Source organism: Schistocerca serialis, chromosome 4 (genome assembly GCF_023864345.2).
Source record: "Schistocerca serialis cubense isolate TAMUIC-IGC-003099 chromosome 4, iqSchSeri2.2, whole genome shotgun sequence".
Lineage (NCBI taxonomy): Eukaryota > Metazoa > Arthropoda > Insecta > Orthoptera > Acrididae > Schistocerca > Schistocerca serialis.
Genome location: NC_064641.1, coordinates 381,299,042 through 381,322,827, shown reverse-complemented (window position 1 = coordinate 381,322,827; position 23,786 = coordinate 381,299,042). Strand labels below are relative to the sequence as shown.

The window sequence follows — 23,786 nt, the reverse complement described above, 5'->3', positions numbered from 1 at the left end:
ATCTGTCGCGACACAAGTTTCGTCCGCGTTATGACTTAGCGGCTGTTGTTTTCCCGCTTTCCCCGTATGCGGTATAAATAATCTATACGATGCGTCCTGAAACGGCAAACACTTCGGCTCCTTTGGTTACGGGAGCACCCACTACATTAGCACCAATAATTTACCCACGTTCGATCTCATTTAGCTCCGGCACAATGCACTCACTATTACTTAGACAATGTTCTGACCACGTCCGATACTGCAACGTATTGAGGACATCGCACAGGTTCCGTTCGTGGTTAAATAAAGCAGTGCAACCTGCAGGCCTGGCAAGTATATACCTTCATGTTCAAGCACACATTTTTCGCGGTGTTTCCATTGTTTTGTCCAACCCCTGGGCACAATCGCACTGCATGCTCCAGACTTGAACTTGTGCGACAGAATACAAACTGGACTGCTTCTGATGGGCGACAAGTTGTCTTATACCATTTTCTGCTTCCTGGTACGAATAAATAAGTCTGCAGTTGCTGCTGGAAGAGAACAAGATCGTTGGTGTAGCGTTACAATCCGGAGAACGTTTTCCGTGTTATACGTAGAATCTTTAATTCACGTGGAAAGAACTATTGACTTATTAGGTGCCGAAACAGTCTCCGGAACTCTGTAGGCCATCTTACGGTATGTTGTGGAACGTATTTCGTGTACCACTGTCACTTCCACACTTTCCTTTTCGCGTTGCGAATGGGGCGTCGGTTGCGAATGGGGCGTCGGAAGAACGATACTCACTTGGTAAGCCTCTCCGCTGTGTTCGAATTTCTTTCATTTTACCTTTAGAGTTTTTTTATCGAGATAAGGAAGCAATGTCTTGGTTCATTCTTCTAGGAACGTACGCTCTCTAGGAATTTTAACAGCAAATCACACAATAATGCACAAGGCTTCTCTTTGTAGCTTCTGGCACTGAATCACCATCTTCGAGACATTCTCACGCTTCCTAAACGAACCTGTGACGAAATGCGCTGCTCTTCTTTATCTTATCCGTCAATCCTACCTGGTACGGGTCACAAAGTGACCAGAAATACTGACCGAAAATGGTTCAAATGGCTCTGAGCACTACAAGACTTAACATGTGAGGCCTTAAGTCTCTTAGAACTTAGAACTACTTAAACCTAACTAACCTAAGGACATCACACACATCCATGCCCAAGGCAGGATTCGAACCTGCGACCGTAGCAGTCGCGCGGTTCCGGAGTGAAGCGCCTAGAACCGCTCGGCCACAACGGCCGGCGATACTGACCGAGAATGGCGACGTGCCTGCGTCTGCTAGACAACCCTACTCGAGAAGTCGAATGATTTATCCACTTTTCCGGTTACTAAGAACGCTTCATTTCTCCAGTGACTTACAGTACACGCTAGTAAAAGAGGAGCAAATTCTTTCGTTAACCTACGCAGAATCGTGTCGGTATCGGAAAGATCCAGCCGCCTTTCCTCTGCTGAGCGATTTTAGCTGATTTTCTAAACCAGTGCTAATTCATTTCAATATTCCATTTTCACGTTCGTGCGAGGATTGAAAGGAAGCGTAGCACGAGTTTCCCTCGGAAAAAAGGAATTTTGCATTGCGTTTGTCTCTCTCTGTCATCCTCCGTTTAGATACCATAATGGGCACTTAGTATGTGGGCAAATGGCTTTTTTCCTTTTACTGATTTAATCTAAGAGCAAACGTCTTTGGATTTTCTGTCAAATTTTTAGTTGGAACGTTACTTTCGAATTCGCTGTCCGCTCCGCGCGCGGCTCTCTTTACGTTAATTTTGGTTCTCTTCAGTTTAAATTAGTCTACGGGGCTTTGATTAAATCGTCGGGGGAGCTCTCTTTCTTTTCAGAGTAGCTCTTTAACACTGTTGTCAAGCCAAAAAGGTATAAATTTCAGGAAATGGCTGCAAAAGCACCATCAGCATTGTAGGGGGAACGAAATGGCACTTCAACCAAATTATTATTTTCTTGTTCTGAATCTCTAGAATTTTATGTTTCAAATGGAGTTTATAGCGCCACTACAAGATTTTAATTTATTTTTTTAAGTAACTGCTTGCACAGGAATTTGTCTGCTTGATATCAACGCCGCCGCATCTGTAGATGTCAAACTGAGATATTTTCTGAGTCCTTTCAAATTTGTCGCTATTCGTACGAAATATGAAGCTGAAGGAGGATATCTTTTGTGGTGGCTAGCCTTGTATCAGTTGGCTTCATGGGATTCTAGATTCTCTTGTTCTTTTCTTTCAATACTTCTGGTTATATACGTAGTTTGTGGTGATAACATTTTATTACAAGTACTGTCTCCGAACTTTTTACGTGGAAATACTTAAATCTTTTAAAATAAAACAAGCGTTATTACATTCTACACCTTTCTTATTCATGTCTATATATTTGAAGCCCTTTTCCACTAGAGGGCTCCGAATTGTAGCGTGTAACCTGGCGGTGTGTAACGTATCTATGACGGTGTCCGAGAAACAGCATGCTGTAATCGAGTTTCGAATTCGAAGAGTTCGTCCACACGTGGAGCACCTCTCCTTCAGCATGACAAAGTCAGAAAATACACGAACTCTGCGTGCGACATCTGCAACAATTCTACGCATTAGGTTCACTGTCATCCTCCGTACAGTCCCGACTTGACCCCATCCGATTTTCATCTGTTTCCAAAACTTAAAGAACACCATCAAGGACATCACTTTGATAGTGATGAAGCGGTGCAAGCAGAGGTTGATTTGTGCCTCCGTCAAGAACTCAAAATATTCTACGGTGACGGAATCAACAAACTGGGCTCTCGTTGGGGGAAATGTTTTTGTTGGGATATTGAACATGTTGAGAAATAAATATGTACACACGAACAATAAAAATGTAGAATGTTAATTTAATGTTTGTTTCATTTAAAAAACTTAAAGTTTCACGTAAAAAATTCGGAAGCATTACTTTTCAGCACGCCCTAGAATATACGTAAAGCAGATAGTGTGTCTAAGGTACGGCGATTGAAGCACTGTCTCCGGCAGTGAGCGTGAACGAATAACCTACTCTCCATCTACATTATACTCCGCTAGCCACCTAATGGTGTGTGGCGGAGGGTACTTTCAGTACCACTATCTGATACCTACAACCGTGTACCACTCGCGAATAGTGCGTGGGAAGAATGATTGTCGGTAAGCCTCTGTATTGGCTCTAATTTCTCGAATTTTCTCCTCGTGGTGAATATGCGAGATATATGTGGAAGGAATTAATATGTTGTCCGATTCCTCCTGAAAAGTGCTGTACCGAAATTTCAATAATAAATCTCTCCGTGATGCACAACGCCTCTCTTGTAACGTCAGCCAGTAGAGTTTGTTTAGCATCTCCGTCACGCTCTCTCGCCAGGTAACCGATCCCGTGACGAAACGTGTCGCTCTTCGTTGGATCTTCTCTATCTCCTCTATCAGACCTACCTGATAGGGAGGCCACACAGATGAACAATACTCGAGAATCGGGCGAAAAAACGCCTTATAAGCCACTTCTTTCGTGGATGAGTTACGTTTCCTGAAGATTCTTCCGATGAATCTGCGTCTGGTGTCTGGTTTTCCCACTATCTGTTTTGTCTGGTCATTCCACTTAAGGTCGCTATGGGTAGTTACACCTAGATATTTTACTGAAGACGCTGTCTCCAGCTGTTTTTCATCAATAGTGTAGCTGTATAGAAGTGTATTTCTTTTCCTATGCATACACAATATGTTACATTTATTTACGTTCAGGGTCAACTGCCAGAGTCTGCACCATTCATCACTTCTCTGCAAGTCATTCAGCAAATTCTTACTGTCTTCTGGCGTTGCATCATATGCGAATAGCCTTAAAGAGCATCCGGCGCTTTCTACTGGATCATTTATATATAAACAGCAACGGCCCGATCACACTTCCCTGTGGTACTTCGGATATTACGGCCTTTCTTAAAAACGGGAATGACCTGCGCTTTGTTCCAGTCGTTAGTTACCTTTTGTTGCTCAAGCAATCTACGATAAATTACTGCTAGAAGGGGAGCAAGTTCTTTCGCAAAATCTTTATAGAATCTTATAGGTATCCCATCTGGTCCTGACGTCTTTCCACTACTAAGCGATTTTAACTACTTTTCAATTCCGCGATCGCTTATCTCCATATGTGCCATTTCGATGTTCGTACGACGAACGAAAGGAGGGACAGTGTTACGATCTTCCGTGGTGAAACAACATCGGAAGACCGAATTCAGTATTTCGGCCTTCTCTCTGTTATCTTCCGTTTTGGTGCCGGTGTGGTCGCTGAGAGAATGAATAGATGATTGTGGCCCACTTGCTGATTTTACATACGACCAAAATCTCTTAGGGCTTTTACTCACGTCAGTTGACAACGTCTTACTTTCAAAATCATTGAACGCTTCTCTCATTGCTCTCCTTACGTTCATTTTCACTTCGTTCATCTTTGTTTGTCAGCTACGATTTTAAAATGAATCTGAGATGAAGTGCTCTTTGTTTACGTAGCGCTTTTCTAACATGGCTATTAAACCATGGTGGATCTTTCCCATCCCTTAAACCCTTACTCGGAACATAATTGCCTAAGGCATATTGAACGATGCATTTGAATTTTTTTTCCATTTGTTCTCCACATCTTCGTCCTCATCACCGACTATTTGATGCTGACTGCTGAGATATTCTGAAATTTGTATCCTGTCACCCTTGCTGAGCAAATACATCTTCCTACCTTTCTTAATATTCATTGCAGGAGCCGTCGTCATAGATGCTGTCACAGCTTTATGATCACTGATACCTTCCTCTACGTTAACTGATTCGATAAGTTCAGGACTGTTTGTCGTCAGGCCCTCTACGACGTTACCCTCACGAATTGGTTCTCTAACTATCTGCTCATGGTAATTTTCGGACAAGACATCCAGAACAATGTCACACGAATCCCTGTCTCTGGCATTAGTTCTGATGGCATAACACTCTCAATATATACCTGGCAAGTTGAAGTCAACCCCTATTACAACGGCATGATCAGGAAAATTACTAGTGATATTCTGCAAGTTCTGTCTGAAGCGCTCTACAACTACATATCCTAACCCAGGTGGTCTATAAAAGCATCCAATCACCATTTTTACCGTTCTTTGGTACTCAAGTACACCCTGATTAATTCACATTCGGAATCCTTGATAACCTTGATAGATTTTATCTAATTTTTTACTGCAATAAACACGCCGCCACCACTGGCGACTAACCTATTCTTACGATAAACATTCCAATCTGAACTTAGGATTTCGTTATCATTGACGTTTGGTTTCAACCAGCTTTCTATTCCCCATAAAATCTGTGCATTATAACCTTCAGTAAGCGACACTAATTCTGGGACCTTTCCTTGGATGCTCCTGCAGTTTACTAAAATCATGTTAATCTGTTCTATCTTTGATCTGCGAGGACCAAGATTCTCTGTGGTCACTGTGGCTGATTTAACAGACAAATCGTCTTTGATCCCAAGGGAGGGGTTCTGTACCCTAAAAAGGCTCCGTGTGCACACCACACGTATTCTGCTACCCTAGTAGCCGCGTCCTCCCCCCAACAACCGGCTGTGATCACTGCATGACACTCCGACCCGTTGCTTGGACATATAGTAGGTGGCATACAGGTTTTAACCGAGAAATAAACTACACGAGTATCCCTGGTAAGAGGTCCGAGAAAATCGTTGCACCATTTAGCAGTTCAGAGTGGCTTGCCGGTAGCGCCTGCTCAATCCGTGCACAAATTTCAGATGAAGTCTTACAAAACAGCAGCAGTCCCACTCAGTGCGAGTGCAGTGTTTTACAAATGCGTCACCTTTTTCTGTGGACAATAGTAAAGAGTAGCGAAATCGACGACAAATAATTACCACGTGTCTTATCGAGTCACCTACTCACCTCTTCCTACCACAAAGTTTTCCTGAAGTACAGACGTGAGTCAGTACAAGATTAGACTGACCCATGTATCTTACAGACAAATCTGTCTGTCCATCGTTATCTTTTAGAGAAGAGGACGCTGGTTTGTTCCAGTACATTCTATGTGCTCTGAATCTAAATAAGAAAATGCTCAGACACGCAGGTACGAATTCCAGCGGCTTCAGTTACAATATTCGGTGCCGTGGTGAAGAAGAAAATCAAGTTTTTATGTATTCCTAAAATGGTTTCTAATATTTTCTAGAGATAAAAAGCGAAGAAACACCAGAAGTGAGGAACGGTATTCTGCCGTGTCACGCTTATAAAAATGAAAGTAACGTGGAAAAAAGTTACTCTTCGCCCGTGTGAGATGCCAAACTGGTGCTGGCTCATATGCACAGTCGTTGACAGCCATCTGGAGAGAATACTGCGTAAGAAAAACTCCGTCGGTATTTGGCAACGAGCCCAGGGCTGTGTCTTATCGATTTAGATGCTCTGCCGCTTCAACAACCACTTCTTCTGTGGCAAGAAAAACTGGAGATGTTATTAAATTATCATAATCCTGAAACTTGATTGCGACATTCAATGTTGAGACGGCGCTACTCTTGGAGATCCTTTTCCGGTCGTATAGGTGTCATCAAGTCACATGTGCAAAAATATCGTATCAAGAGTCTTTCTGGTTCATTTGCTTCCGCCTAGCAGTAAGCACCTAACGTAGTAGTTATTTTTGCACTATAAAAATTATTGATCGCTATTTTGTCAATTACAGACTGACTTGTGAGGGCTGCTAGTGATAAATAACCATAAATGAAGCAATTTACGGGTCATTTCTTTACTACCAACTCCACTAAATCTGTATTCGAAAGATAAGGGGATTGTTTTTCGTTCTCATCCGAGTTAACTGACATTTTTCTCTATTTAGAGCAAGCTGCCATTAGTCACACAAAAGAGAAATTCTCTCCAAGTCATCCTTTATCCTCCTGCAGTCACTCAGCGACGACACTTTCCCACACACTACAGCGTCACCAGCAAATAGTCGCAGATTCCTGCCACACCATATCCGTCAGATCGTTTATCTACAGGTACATACAAAACCAAAACGGTCTTATGACACTTTCTTGGGGCACTCCTGACGATACGCTTATCTCTGACGAACATTCGTAGTCCAGGACAACATATTCGTTCCTGTTACTTAAAAAGTCTTGGAATCACTCACATACTTGTATCTGAGAACCTATACCGCATGTAATGCCGTCGGGCTCTGTGTCAAACGGCTTCGGGAATTCTAGCAACACCCACTATCCGCAGGTCATCGTGCGAGGAAAGGGTAACTTGAGTGTCGCTTTGTAAATCCGTGCCCATTTGTGGACGGAAGTTTTTTGTCCCAAGACAATGTATTATATCTGAAAGTAGAACAAGCTCAGGAATCACGCAGTAAACCGACGTTAAAGTCTGGCCTGTAATTTTGCTGGTTCATTCTTTTATCCTTCTTGTAAACAGGAATCACCTGCGCTTTTTCCTAGTCGCTTGGGACTTGCGCTGGGCGAGAGATTCGCTGCAAACGCAAGCTAACGAAAGAACCAGTGCCGCAGAGTACTTTCTGTAGAGCCAAATTGGGATTCCATCCGGACCTGACGACTTATTTGTTTTCAAATCTTTCAGTTGCTTCTCTACTCCAGGAACGCATATTACTACGTCCTCTATACCGGAATCGCGACGGTCGTGTTCGTACGATCCTCCTGCGTGAATGATTCCTTAAACGCGAAATTTAAAACAACAGCTTTCCTTTAGCTATCCACTGTTGTCACACCAGACTGGTCAATGAGTGACTGGATACAAGCCTTCGACTCGCTTAGCGATTTTACGCAGGACCAGAATTTTCTCGGGTTTTCGGCACGATATTTCGCTGAAGTATGACAGTGGAATTTGTATGCTTCACACATCGCTCTTTTTCTAGACGCACGAATTTCAATTAACTTCTACCTACTGACTTTTCTGCGTTTCTTTCTCTGCTTCCTCAGCATTTTTCTATTTTGTTATCATAGCACGGTGGGTCTCCTCCAACTTTGATCTACATACGCGGCACGTACTCCTCCTCCGCGCAATTTACAAAATATAATCAGTTCAAACATGGTCTTAATCCCTTTACGTCCGTGATATTGGAACTAAACGATTCCATTCTTTATTGAAGTAGGATTCTAGCAACTGTTTATCCGTTGTTTCCAGTAAAAAAATTCTCCTAGCCTTCTTGACGGATTTACTGACTTCACTAACCATCATCCCTATGATGACATGGTTAGTAGTCCATAACTCCATAATGACATTGTCGACAAGGTCAGGTCTGTCTGTAGCAACAAGTTGTGAAGTATTTCCGTTGGGTGTAGGTTGTTGAACTAGCTGCTCGAGATAGTTTTCGCAAAATGTGTTTAGAAATACCTTTACAAGACTCTCTTTAGCTCTTTGAATTATTCTACAACTGCTTCGGCGAAATCGAGTGATGATTAACTTCACATGGGCCGGTTACACGTGTCCAGGTCAGGTAACTTTGCAGTCAGACTAGATTTCAATCTCGATAAATATAATATATTTTTATCTACTGCAAACACCTCCCCTCCCATGACATCTAACCTATGCTTCCGACAAACTTTGCATGCCTCGTTAAATAAATCGGAACTTTTTACTTCGGATTTGATCTAGCTCTGCGCTCTGAGTATAATTCGAGCGTGACTGCTTTCCTCGATAGCGGCGAATTCAGGGGCTTTGTTATGAAGGCTTCGGTAGTTTACTGTTAACATACTGACATTCGAAATGTCTTTCCTTTGTATGCGATCCAATTTCGCTCTATGCGCATCAGAGGAACTCAAACTATCGCCTAGGGGAAAAAAAAAAAAACATTTGTGCTCCACAAGAAGTGTGCTACCCGAGTCGCTGCTTCCTTCACGTCTCGGGTAAAGTCCCCCAACCGATATACCGAGCACACATGAACTTCTTTCCAGATTTAGACGCTATTTCCGGAAGGGGCTTCATAACACGCTTACCAAAGAAGCTCCCGGTGACGAGGAACCCCCCCCCCCCCCCCCCCCAAAAAAAAAAATCGTGTTCCTGTTCGTACCCTGCTGAAGGAACGGCCACTTGGTCAGACGCCCAGTCACCCCATTCACTCACCACCTCCAGCGACGCAACCGGTTTACAACTTTCAGGTATTCCCACCGCCAACTGTGGCCAGCTCCCATTGCTACCGCACACAGCAGTCATTCTTCCTGTCCACCCTATTACTAAAATTCGAATGAAAACATTGCTAAAAAAATAAAAACGAGCCCTTTTGTCTTTTCGACAAGGATTTGTTAAAAACACAAGTGCAAGTTACTACGCTCAGAGTGCCAATGATACTACTTCGCTGCATGCTGACAGGCAAGGAAATACAACAAATTACAATGCAAACAGTAAAGGTCACAGAATATTACGTCATCCTTCAGGCGTGCGTCTGGATACTATTATTTCTTCTTTAGATTTCCTGGGTGATAACATTACAGCCATCTGCACGGTGTATCGGTGACAGAACTTAAATCACTCGACACAGTACTGTGGAGTAAAGGAGCGTACGTCAGAGATAACTCTGTCAGCAACAGGAGTTTCAGTCATAAGTAAAACTTCAGGCGTCTAAGAGTAAAAGAAAGAGCAAAGGCAGAAAGTCCACAGTGCTTATGAATTATGACGACTTCATAATCAACCACGTAATTCCTAAGCACTGTTTATTTGCTGACTCTACGCCTGCTTATACTCTTACACGCCTGAAGTTTTTTCTACGACTGACGCTTAAGTTTTATCTACGACTGACTCTCCTGTTGTTGACAGAGTTATATCTGGCGATCGCGCGTTCACTCCGTAGTATTGGTCCAATGGTTTAAATTTTGCCATCGATTCATCTTGAAAATGGCTGTAAGGTTATCACACGAAAAATCTGACGAAGAAATAATACCATCCTAAGTGCACGCCCGAAAGACGGAGTACTGGTTTTGTTCGCAGTAAGTCGACATTATGTCGCAGGAGACAACAGTGATTTTGTTTTATAATCTCATAAAAAAACACAGTCAGATCAGGGTTTATGACTATAATTACCGGTTTCGCCCTAATAATCTTGTATAATAATATCTGACAACGTCCATTTTTATCAACTCTTTTACATGTCGTTTTCTTCTGCGTGCGCCTCACAGCCTCAATAAATTTGAAGAACGACGTTTTTCCACCAGACTGTGTACATTTTTTTTATTTTTTATTTCTCACACTACCGGTTTCGGGCATTGTCCATCCTCAAGTGTGTGTGAATACATAGCAAACCTACCTTAGCAAAAGAGCAGTTACACACGAATTGTGTAAATAATTGGAGGGACTATTACAAAAAGATAATATTTACCTCTAGTAACATATATGATTACATGGTTATACTGTGCCATCGGCAACCATGACTAGCTACACACAAGCCCACAGACACATGTGCACTAAAAGATTAATTTCATTTACAACTTCGTATACAGACTGATGTCTTAATGTTAATTGTTTCCACCGTTCATCTGCTGTTAATGGTTCAAATGGCTCTGAGCACTATGGGACTCAACTGCTGAGGTCATTAGTCCCCTAGAACTTAGAACTAGTTAAACCTAACTAACCTAAGGACATCACAAACATCCATGCCCGAGGCAGGATTCGAACCTGCGACCGTAGCGGTCTTGCGGTTCCAGACTGCAGCGCCTTTAACCGCACGGCCACTTCGGCCGGCTGCTGTTAATATTTTATCTTAATTATTCTATGTATGGGAACGGTTATTTATGACACCCAACGAAGTTTGTTTTGTCCAAAATTGATTCCCTAACGTCGTTTCTCCATGTTTGTTACCTGCTGTAATTGTGAACACCTTGCGTTACAATAAAGATGTGGACATATTTTCACACAATTTTCTATTTTACGTACCAAGATACTGCCTTTGAGATTCGCTATATTAAATTGATTAACAATATTACACTGAATACACACGATGTAAATAGTTTTTGTTCAATCTATGTAATATGTCTCGACTTATATACTAAACATTCTTTAACGGAGCTTATGTGCGACACCGCTTTATTTAAATAATACGTCTTTCACATAACTGTTACAAAGAGAGAGATATATTTTTGAAATCGTATTGAAAGAAGAAAGATCCTTGTATTTTTATTCTCTGACAGCTCCAAATTTCCCAGGCAAATTTCACACGTGACAGTTTTCTGAGTGAATGTATACAATGTGTTTCGTATGAAATATTGCAACAGTTGTTTTCTTAGTGCTTCTGGCTGGATGAGACACTCAAATAACGTGGTAACAGTTCTTTTTTTCATAAGCTCATTCATGTCATGGACCTTTATACACTGAACAGCCAACGAAACTGGTACACCTACTAACATCGTGTATGCCCCTCGCGAGCACGCAGAAGTGCCACAACACGATGTGGCATAGACTCGAATAATGTGTGAAGTAGTGCTGGAGGCAACTGACACCATGAACCCTGCAGGGCTGTCCATAAATCCGTAAGAGTAAGAGGGGGTGGAGATCTCTTCTGAACAGCACGTTGCAACGCATCCCAGATATGGTTAATAATGTACATGTCTGGGGAGCCTGGTAGCCAGCGGAAGTGTTTAAGGTCAGATGAGTGTTCCTGGAGCAACTCTGTAGCAATTCTGCACGTGTGGGCTGTCGCACTGTCCTGCTGGAATTGCCCCAGTCCGTCGGAATACACAATGGACATGAATGAATGCAGGTGATCAGACAAGGTGCTTACGTATGTGTCACCTGTCAGAATCGTACCTAGACATATCTGGGGTCCCATGTCACTCCAACTATACACGCCCCACACCATTACAGAGCCTCCACCAGCTCGAACAGTCCCCTGCTGACATGCAGGGTGCATAGATTCAAGAGGTTGTCTCCATACCCGTACACCCCCATCCGCTCGATACAATTTGAAACGAGGCTCGTCCGACCAGGCAACATGTTTCCAGTCACCAACAGTCCATTGTCGTTGTTGACGGGCTCAGGCGGGGCGTACAACTTTGCGTCGAGCAGTCATCAAGGGTAAACAAGTGGGCCTTCGACTCCGAAAGCCCATATCGATGATGTTTCGTTGAATGGTTCGCACGCTGACACTTGCTGATGGCCCAGTACTGAAATCTGCAGTAGTTTGAGAAATAGTTGCACTTCTATCACGTTGAACGATTCACTTCAGTCGTCGTTGGTCCCGATCTTCCAGGATCTTTTTTCGGCAGCAGGGATGTCGGAGATTTGATGTTTTACCGGATTCCTGATATTCACGGTACACTCGTGAAATGGTCGTACGGGAAAATCCCCACTTCATCGTTACATCGGGGATGCTGTGTCCCATCGCTCATGCGCCGACTATAACATAACGTCAGATTCACTTAAATCTTGATAACCTGCCATTGTAGCAGCAGTACCCGATCTAACAACTGCGCCATACATTTGCCTTATATACGCGTTGCCGTTCGCAGCGCCGTATTTTGAATGTTTACATATCTCTGTATTTGAATAGGCACGCCTATACCAGTTACTTTGGCGCTTCTGTGTATATTAGATGAGGACGTTTGATGACTGTGCTTTCCACAAATATGCATGGCACGCGATTTTTAAATTAATGATGACAATGTAGCCACAAATGTTACTACAGGTAGATATTATCTCAGTGTAATGGTACGTCCAAATAGTTACACAATTTGTGTTTACATGTTCTTCTGCTACAATGTTTTACTGTATTTTCACTTGAGAATGGGCTACGCCCGAAATCAGTACTGTGAAAAATAAAAATTATAAAAAAAAATTATACACACTCTAGTGGAAAAACGTCGTTCTTCTTTCACGTGTAGTGGGCGAGCTCATTTGGATAAGTGTTAGTAATACGAAGCAGCAGTGCGTCCTGGATTTGGACCTAGGGGTGTACCTGACTAGTGAACTTTCACTGCCAGTAACGCTTTGTGCAAGAGAAAAGGGAACAGTGGTTGAGAAAGGAGCAAGACAAGGTTGTAGCATACTCTAAAAGTTATACAATCTCTGCATTTGGAGAAGGAATTAAAGTTTATGAAGAAGAAAGAAACTGTAGGACTTAGATTAGAAAACAAGATACTAAAGGTAGTATATGAGTTTTACTATTTGGACTGTAAAGTAACTGATGACGGCCGAAGTATAGAGAATATAAAAAGCAAACTGGCAATGGCAAAAAAAGCTTTTCTGAAGAAGAATAATTTGTTGACATTGAATATAAATTTAAGTGTTAGGAAGTCTTTTCTGAAGGCCTTTGCCTGGAGTGTAGTCTTGTACAGAAACGAAACGTGGGCGATACGCAGTTCAGACAAGAAGAGAACAGAAGCTTTTTAAATGTGGTGCTACAAAAGAATGCTGAAGATTTCAAGGATAGAACGTGTAACTAATGAGGAGGTGCTGGATATAAATGAGAAGAAAAAAATGTGCCACAACTTGACTAAAAGACGAGATCAGTTCAAAAGACACAGCCTAAGACATCAAGGGATCGCCAGTTGGTTTTGGAGGGAAGTGTGTGTGTGTGTGTGTGTGTGTGTGTGTGTGTGTGTGTGTGTGTGTGGAGAGGGGGAGATTGTAGAGGTAGACCACAAGATGGATGCAGTAGAGCCGCGCGGTTAGAGGCGCCATGTCACGAATCGGGCGGTCACTCCCGCCGGAGGTACGAGTTCTCCCTCGGGCATGGGTGTGTGTGTGTGTGTGTGTGTGTGTGTGTGTGTGTGTGTGTGTGTGTGTGTGTTGTCCTTAGCGTAAGTTAAAGTAGTGTGCAAATCTAGGGACCCATGACCTCAGCAGTTTGGTGCCACAGGAATTCACACACATTTGAACATCTGATTTTGGATGCAGTAAACAGGTTCAAGTGGATGTAGGCTTCAGTAGCTACGCGGAGATGAAGAGGCTTACACAGGACTAACTAGCATGGAGAGCTGGATGAAGCCAGTATCCGGACTGGAGATAACAACAGAAAATCCCAACCTGTTGCTTGCTTCAGAACGAAAGTTTAACTGGAGATCTCATTAGCGGAGTAATCCATTCAGAGGCAGGAGGAAGATATGGTAGTGCCTTCAATAAGTCCAAGAATAGTAAAGCAGTCTGGTACTCAAGAGGGTCCGCTTAAAGCTGATAAATTGCACTTGAATGTCGAAGTAATACGCACCTACGCCATGCCACAGCTATTTCTATCAGATTACCCACTACTGTTTCATTCACGCTTTAATTAATGTAATTCTACATAATTTGTACCAATGAACCTAGTAGCAAGGACAAATCTTCGATACAAAGACCCCTGGCACAATTTCATTGGAACATCCTGTGGACGGATTCCGTTATCCTCTTCTTGTCTCATCAATGAAAGATTAACATTAACTTCCGTACGAAGTTGCACGTTTTGTCACTATCATCTTTTAACGCTTTGCCTATGAGCACAAGTACACTTATTTAGCTTTTAATAGTTCGACAAACTTTGAATATATTCGCATGTAACAACTCAGTGGTATCGCACCTTAGAGAGATTATCTCGTTTTTTTTTGTGACTTTTACTTCGATTAAAATTGAACAATACTGAGTGGAATCAAGCGCATTGCCAGATTATCTAGCAGTAGCCACATAGCATCGTGTAACGTTCCAACCTTGTTTCTTCCTAAATGTTCTATAACTATTAAAATTGTTCCTGCCCTCAGGTTAAGATAATTACCTTAGCGTAGTGAGAATTTCCTACCTGGGTAGAGAAATTCCCCCCTTATTTTTCGACGCTGTCTTTTTTTACATCAATATATTTTGTCTGACGCTTCCGCAATGAGTAGATTCCATCATCCCACGAGGAATTACACTAGTCTTGCAAGGCTACGGTATTTTATTCGAGTCATAATGTTTTCCAACCAAAAAGTTCTTTAGTTGTGGTAACAAATGAAAACCGGATGTTGCAAAATTTGGTGAAGAGAGTGGATGCACTAACAGTTCGTTCTTCCTAGTCCCTAGGTTGTCAGACTGTCATGGTGCCTTTGTTGACACTTGTGCCGTTCAGAAAATTTATTTTTCTCATTCGTACCGTAGATTTTTTCTTAATCCAGTTGGTACAGATGACTTGTGCAATATATTCATCACGTACTGAATTATTCTTTTAAGCTTTGAATCGAAACCAATAAAAAGAAACCTTCTTCATTAAAAAAAGCACTGGCCACAACGTTTCCGGATAACTTTGAGAACGGAATAAGTAGAAGTAAAGTGTTACCCAATTCAGGGTACTAGAGAAAATATTTAGAAGGAAAATGAAAATACAGTTCGTTTCAGCACTCTATTGGGATAAGACATAACAGGATCCTGGTGAAGTTGTTCCACAGGCAGAAATACGTTTACTGGGCAGTCGGATGTATGGCTAGTAAATCGATCATTTGCCAATGATGGGGCATCAGCGTGGACTTTAGACCCGTTGCAATGGATTTGTAGTAATCCTTGTGTGACAATCACATACGTTTCATGGCCATATGATGAGCATACGTGGCAACCGCGAACAATAGCAGAGATGCACAGGGAAGGATGGCATACGAAAGCTGCCTCCCTGCATAACGACACGTGAAGACAAACAGTAACAAAGCGACCTGCACGCGAGAACACTGTGTTGTGTCGCGATTCCTATTCCACACAGAGAATTGGATGGCAAGCCTGCGTTCCAGAATAAACAGCTCGTCTGCAACAGAGCGTGTGGGGCAGCACAAAACTTACCATCTGCTGACTTAAAGACTCAATACGCCCATACCACTCTGAATTATTTTTTTTCCAACTCAGCACAGTTTATTTAGTTTACCTTACTGGACTGACACCTTCAAGAGGAAAAAATATGGCGTAAAACTGCCATGCCATAGCTTGTGAAGTTGGTCCTGGATCGATAAATTCACTCTGAAACGGGCTTATCCGAAATGTAGGGTGTAATCGAATCACTAAACTGTAAGAATGTTGCTTTCTAGGAACAAAGTTACTGTTTCTAGGTTGGTCTGTGGTAGAGGATCAATGCTGAGTTTGCCTCGTATTCATAATCAATCAAACATCCTTCAAAATTAGGGGCAACGGCCTTGCCGCAGTGGATACACCGGTTCACGTGAGATCACCGAAGTTAAGTGCTGTCGGGTTTGGTCGGGACTTGGATGGGTGACCATCCAGGCCGCCATGCGCTGTTGCCATTTTTCGCGGTGCACTCAGCCTCGTGATGCCAACTGAGGAGCTACTCAACCGATTAGTAGCGGCTTCGGTCAAGAATACCACCATAGCGACCGGGAGAGCGGTGCGCTGACCCCACGCCCCTCCTATCCGCATCCTCCACTGAGGATGACACGGCGGTCAGATGGTCCCGGTAGGCCTGAAGACGGAGTGCTTTTTTTTTCAAAATTAGAAGTCTCCTGTTGCACACGAAAGGGTACGGGAGACTTCATTTGATGTAACTTCCAAAGTCTGAAAGTAAGGGTTTTCATGGTGATGATTTTTTTGAAGAGGATTTTTATTTGGGGAGTGGCTTTACACATATGAATCGTGTAGCATGAGAATGACATACTCGGGAATGATTTTTCCATCCAGAAGACAAGCAGCTGGCGTTACGTTGGGTTTTCCGTGAATAACGCGCCCATACTGTCCGGCGATCAACCCCAACGAATTTTTGTAATCTAAGTATAAAGCTTCCTTCAGACGATTGAAAGTCCTGGCAGAGCACTCTTTCAAGAGATTTCTGGGCTAGCCGAAGTGGTTATCCCAGACATCAGGGAAGTTTTCCTGAACACTGGATGGTCAAATTTTACATGAGTGATCCCACCAACAGGCAACATTGAGCAGGAAGCGCAGTTAATGGATGAGACAGCGAAACTACTGGGAGTAGATGGGAATGACGGAGGAGTGAATTAATTTAAGGCTACAATGATTGTTAAAATGGATGTAAACGATAATCAATGAAAATAAAACATCTGCAGTCGTCTCTTTTGCGTTTAATTTATTTGCGCAATTAATTTCGGTGTTCCGTTATACCATCTTCAGGCTCCTCGAACAACGTAGATTGTGAGGAATCCAATCTCACAACTGGAGCCAATGTTAAACGACACACCGGTTATTTAATACTGGCTCCATTTATGGCTGCACGCGAAATTAGATTCCTCCCAATTTAGGTTGGTCAAGAAACATGAAGATGGTCTAATGGAACACCGAAACTGATTACGCAAATAAATTAAATGCAAAAGTGACGGCTGAAGGTGTTTTAATTTTCATTTCATATTAAACAGCTAAAATTTTTGTAACAATCTCTTACAAGAATTGACGTAAAAAGATTATACCATATTCTTTCTGCAACTTCCACGTTTGATTATGTGAGACTGACTTTCGTATTTTTGGACTGTTGTTTCGCAACTGTATTTTCCTGAGATTCCGAAGACATGGCAAGGAAACTAATTTGGAGGTTAAGTGGAGACTGTTCGCGGTATTTTGTTACAGCTTCTTTGGTCAAACACGAGTCTACCTCAGCGGTATCAGAATGCGTCAGGACTGTACAAAAGTTGTAACTTTTCAGCAGTCTGTCATAATTAAGTGGATTAGCGAACCTTACAATAACTAATTCTCAAGTATGGGAGTGCTGGAAATTGATTTTTATCCGTGTATTCGCGACAAAGTAATGAAATGGAAAGTCACAGTCATTACGTCACTGAATATACGAGGGTTGGAACTTAAATAGTGGCAACTATTTATTCACAACCGATACAAATGAGTTACATGTTTGCACCTATTACTGTCGTTCAAAGTAGTCACCAGCGTTGTGTAGAACCCGTTGCAAGCGATGTGGAAGACTTAGTATACCGTTAGCAGAGCCTATTCTGTTGATGGTGCGAACGGAGCGGTCTAAAGTTATACAACTTCCACTGTTTATATAGGTAGTAATCATATTAGTATTAACATTACTGATGTCAGTACCGTGTCAGCGATACTTCTGCAGCCCATTGACTACTACTGAACTACAACCGGCTTCAGTTCTCAATTCGCAAAAGAAAATTCGATTACAGTGTGAGACTTCTTAAAATAATATTACCTCGCAGTGATGAACTCCGATGTTCACTGCCTGTTGCAAGCTTTTTTCGTTGACTTCTTCTTTTCCTCCTCCTCCTCCTTGCCTTCTTACCAAGTGTGTAAAATGAAGTTTAACTCTCCCGTGTCGGACACTATAAAGAATACATACACAGTGTAGTGTCGAGTTCATATGGTTGATGATGCTGATGATAGTAACGATGATTAGTTGATGACGATGATGATGGCAATGAATATTAGGTGATGATACGATGATGGTGGTGGCGATAGAAGACGGCAGAGGGAGAAAGCCGGTACCAGAGCTCACCCTACACCTATCCAATAGTACGAAGGCGACCCAAACTTAAACGTCTCCATTCGACAAACTGACCACCATCAGGGGTGTCACATGCCCTCACTATGTGAGCCGCTGTGCTGAGATTTGAACCTTAACGCAGGACACTGCTCTCATGAGCTGCAATTCGATGCTTTCTTCTCTGTTCCCCTCGTTGGCCAAGTACGTTAATGAACTTTGCTTCCCGGATTCGAAAGTTCAACACCACAGTCGAGTGTCACCGCAAAAGCGTATGTTATCGTTATCTGCTACGAGTGCCTAATAGTAAAAAACCTAATTCTTCTACGAGGGTAATCCCAAAAGAAAGGTCTCCTATTTTTATAAGTACATAGACCTGTTTATTTCTACAATGGTTTACATCAGTTTACAGCTTGAACATTTAGCTATTTTTCGACATAATCGCCATTTCTGTCGTTGCATTTTTGTAGACGCTGTGGCAGCTTTTGTATGCCCATGTCATACCAGCTCGCCGCCATGCTGTTCAGAAAGTTATGAACCTCTTCTTTCACCTCGTCGTCGGAGCTGAATCGCTTTCCGGCCAAATGTTCTTTTAATCTAGGGAACAGGTGACAGTCAATGGGCGCCAAGTCAGGACTATAGGGTGGGTGGGTGATTATGTTCCACTGAAACTGATGCAGGAGAACAACGGTTTGCCGAGCGATGTGTGGGCGAGCGTTGTCATGAAGAATGTGTACGCCCTTGCTCAACATTCCTCTTCTCCGGTTCTGAATTACCCGTTTGAGTTTTTTCATTCTCACAGTACCTGTCTGCGTTATTTGTGGTCCCAGCGATTCAGCTCCGACGACGAGGTGAAAGAAGAGGTTCATAACTTTCTGAACACCATGGCGGCGAGCTGGTATGACATGGGCATACAAAAGCTGCCACAGCGTCTACAAAAATATCGACAGAAATGGTGATTATGTCGGAAAATAGCTACATTCTCACGCTGTAAACTGATGTAAACCATTGTAGAAATAAACAGGTCTATGTACTTATAAAAAAAATAGGAGACCTTACTTTTGGTATTGCCCGAGCGGTTCTAGGCGCTTCAGTCTGGAAACGCGCGACCGCTATGGCCGCAGGTTCGAATCCTGCCTCGGGTATGGATGTGTGTGATGTCCTTAGGTTGGTTAGGTTTAATTCTAAGTTCTAGGGGACTGATGACCTCAGCTGTTAAGTCCCATAGTGCTAAGAGCCATTTGAACCATTTTTTTTGAACTTTTGGGATTACCCTCGTAATTTCCAATTGAAGAATTACACAGTTATGTAATCACTTGATAATCAGTAATTTACACAGTACTGAAATATTTCACTAAGCAGTATAATTCTTTATTACTTTATTTGTAAGAAAACTTCGTTTTCTAAATGTCTTGTTTCTTTGCATGTGATTCGATGTCATTTCTATATCTCAGTAGTCATTTCTGTATCTCAGATGCGACTGCTTATAGATGAAACATTATACCATTCTTTATACAAACCATTAAGTTCTGTTCTGCTTCATCTATGAGGGCGTGCTTAAAAGTAATGCTTCCGAATTTTTTGTGAGACTCCTAAAGCTTCTTAAATAAAACAAAGGTTATTAACACTCTATATATTTATTCTTCAAGCCTACATATTTATTTCTCAGTACAGTGACCTTAGCGACGAATACATTTGTCCCAACGAGAGACATGTTTGCTGATACCGCCAGTGGAGAATGTTTGACTCTCTTAACAGAGTCACGACTTCACGTATGCTTGCATCGCTTCATCATCTACATCTACATCTACATCTATACTCCGCGAGCCACCTTACGGTGTGTGGCGGAGGGTACTTATTGTACCACTATCTGATCCCCCCTTCCCTGTTCCATTCACGAATTGTGCGTGGGAAGAACGACTGCTTGTAAGTCTCCGTATTTGCTCTAATTTCTCGGATCTTTTCGTTGTGATCATTACGCGAGATATATGTGGGCGGTAGTAATATGTTGCCCATCTCTTCCCGGAATGTGCTCTCTCGTAATTTCGATAATAAACCTCTCCGTATTGCGTAACGCCTTTCTTGAAGTGTCCGCCACTGGAGCTTGTTCAGCATCTCCGTAACGCTCTCGCGCTGACTAAATGTCCCCATGACGAATCGCGCTGCTTTTCGCTGGATCATGTCTATCTCTTCTATTAATCCAACCTGGTAAGGGTCCCATACTGATGAGCAATACTCAAGAATCGGACGAACAAGCGTTTTGTAAGCTACTTCTTTCGTCGATGAGACACATTTTCTTAGAATTCTTCCTATGAATCTCAACCTGGCGCCTGCTTTTCCCACTATTTGTTTTATGTGATCATTCCACTTCAGATCGCTCCGGATAGTAACTCCTAAGTATTTTACGGTCGTTACCGCTTCCAATGATTTACCACCTATGGCATAATCGTACTGGAATGGATTTCTGCCCCTATGTATGCGCATTATATTACATTTATCTACGTTTAGGGAAAGCTGCCAGCTGTCGCACCATGCATTAATCCTCTGCAGATCCTCCTGGAGTACGTACGAGTCTTCTGATGTTGCTACTTTCTTGTAGACAACCGTGTCATCTGCAAATAGCCTCACGGAGCTACCGATGTTGTCAACTAAGTCATTTATGTATATTGTAAACAATAAAGGTCCTATCACGCTTCCCTGCGGTACTCCCGAAATTACCTCTACATCTGCAGATTTTGAACCGTTAAGAATGACATGTTGTGTTCTTTCTTCTAGGAAATCCTGAATCCAATCACAAACCTGGTCCGATATTCCGTAAGCTCGTATTTTTTTCACTAAACGTAAGTGCGGAACCGTATCAAATGCCTTCCTGAAGTCCAGGAATACGGCATCAATCTGCTCGCCAGTGTCTACGGCACTGTGAATTTCTTGGGCAAATAGGGCGAGCTGAGTTTCACATGATCTCTGTTTGCGGAATCCATGTTGGTTATGATGAAGGAGATTTGTATTATCTAAGAACGTCATAATACGAGAACACAAAACATGTTCCATTATTCTACAACAGATTGACGTAAGCGAAATAGGCCTATAATTATTCGCATCTGATTTATGACCCTTCTTGAAAATGGGAACGACCTGCGCTTTCTTCCAGTCGCTAGGTACTTTACGTTCTTCCAGCGATCTACGATAAATTGCTGATAGAAAGGGGGCAAGTTCTTTAGCATAATCACTGTAGAATCTTAAGGGTATCTCGTCTGGTCCGGATGCTTTTCCGCTACTAAGTGATAGCAGTTGTTTTTCAATTCCGATATCGTTTATTTCAATATTTTCCATTTTGGCGTCCGTGCGACGGCTGAAGTCAGGGACCGTGTTACGATTTTCCGCAGTGAAACAGTTTCGGAACACTGAATTCAGTATTTCTGCCTTTCTTCGGTCGTCCTCTGTTTCGGTGCTAAAAGTAAAATCCTCGACTGTGTTCAAGTTTCTGAAACGGATGAAAATGGGATGGCGCCAAGTTGGGGCTATATGGAGGACTCGATGACAGTGAACTCAAGGCGTCGGATTGTTGCAAATGTTGCAGCGCTCGTGAGTGGTCTGGCATTATCATGCTGAAGGAGACGGTGCTCCGTGTATGGACGAACTACTGGAGTACGAAACTCGTTTACAGCAGGCTGTGTCTCACGCACCGACATAGTTACGTTACACACTACCATGTTACATGCAACAATTCGGAACCCTCTACTAAACAGCGAACCAGGTCCATGGTGCATGGTCCCAATTTGCCTACCTACGGGCTTGGAGGGGTAAAAAAGTGGATTTTCAATATTTCATGCTATTATTGACCGAATTTAAAACTTTAAAATGGTGTCATAATGTACTCGTTAAGACGTATAATCTTACGTTGTAAGTTTAACACTGCAAGACAAGTATTTCAGTTAGGATCTGCAGCATGACTCATGGGGGCGCAAATACCCAGACTATACTCATCTAATATTTCAGAATGAGACAGAGCACTTAGAAACTTGCAACAAACTTTAAACACAATTCCGAACCTTTTCTAAACCTTTTCTTCTCGTTCAGATGCTTAGCGTCAAACATTTAATAAATTGACTCACTTGTAAAGTTGTCAGAAGTGTGAAGCTGTTTCATACATGTGAGTTCGACGCTTTACATAATCGGGAGATCACTGGTATGTTACAATGCTGTATTTGAGAAACAAGGAGAACTCTTTACGAAAAGATGTTTTCCACCTACCACCTAAATGTGGACCCCACCCCGAAGGATACAGGCACTGTGTGGCAATGTTGTTATAAGCTGGTTTTCTGTACTGACGAAAAAAATAAGCTAAAAAAACAAGAGAAATAAAAACTGGAATGTCTCGTGTTTCTGTTTGTAACTAAGCCAACGACAAGGAATTGGGCATTTAAACAACGACGCTACTACAGATTTTTGACTAATATGCGCTGTCAAGTTTAGAGTGATTCCATGAAGGTTAAAATACGATTTTGTTACTAGACTCCAGTTTTCAATTATATGGGATTTATTTCCTCTGAAATATAGAACCGAGGTTCAGTCAGCGAAGTTCATTAACACAGTTCGACAGTAATCGAAGTGTCGTGGCTTCAATTCCTGCCATGGGAACGCGTCTATTTCTATGCTTTCTGTGCGCATGATGCCCTGAATTCTTTACTGGTATCTAGTACTGCGAATACTTTAGATACTGCTACTGAAATATGCCGCGTGTCAGAATACAGGGTGAAACATCCTGGCGGATTAAAGTTGCGTGTCGGCCCGGAACTCCAACCCGCAACCCTTCCTTAGTGAGTGAGCTATCTAGGCTTAACTCACGACTGAGCTTCACAGCTTTACTTCAGCTAGCACCTCTCTCAGACCTACCATGGTAACGTTCCGGGTCTGAGTCCCAATCTAACAGGATCTTTCAAACAGCGCACTGTCCGCTACAAAGTGAGAAATGCACTCCTTTTTATATGGTGTCCATTTAGAAAACAAATAGTTTTCGAAAATGTTAAAATGTGTGTGAATTCCTAAAGGACGAAACTGCTTAGGTCATCGGTCCCTAGACTTACACACTACTTAAACTAACCTATGCTAAGAGCAACACACACATCCATGCCGGTGGAGAACTCAAATCTCCGGCGGGAGGGGCCGCGCAGTCCGCACATGCAAATAGTTTTATCGCGAGGAATAATGGATAGTCTTAAATAATGAAGTCAGATGCGTATCTCCTACATCGCAATACAAGTGATGTCCAAACGACAGATGGAGAAACGTTCTGGCTTTCAAATACGACTCCGACTGGTGATGACATAATTAGGCAGAGCGGCTCACATTTATTCACTGCGCATTTCCAAATACTTTGTAATTCTCCTTCGATCGGGCCGAAAATCCCGGTCGTATTTCAATTCGTGAGTCCTTTTTAGC

At 42.5% G+C, this 23,786-nt stretch overlaps 1 protein-coding gene and 1 pseudogene across 1 annotated transcript in view; one reads left to right on the top strand and one right to left on the bottom strand.

Moving 5' to 3' along the window:
• LOC126474866 (calmodulin-binding transcription activator 1) overlaps positions 1-23,786 on the bottom strand; it is a 1,815,894-nt gene that overhangs the window by 1,563,276 nt on the left and 228,832 nt on the right. The window lies entirely within an intron of this gene.
• On the top strand, positions 16,059-16,176 carry LOC126475742 (5S ribosomal RNA; annotated as a pseudogene).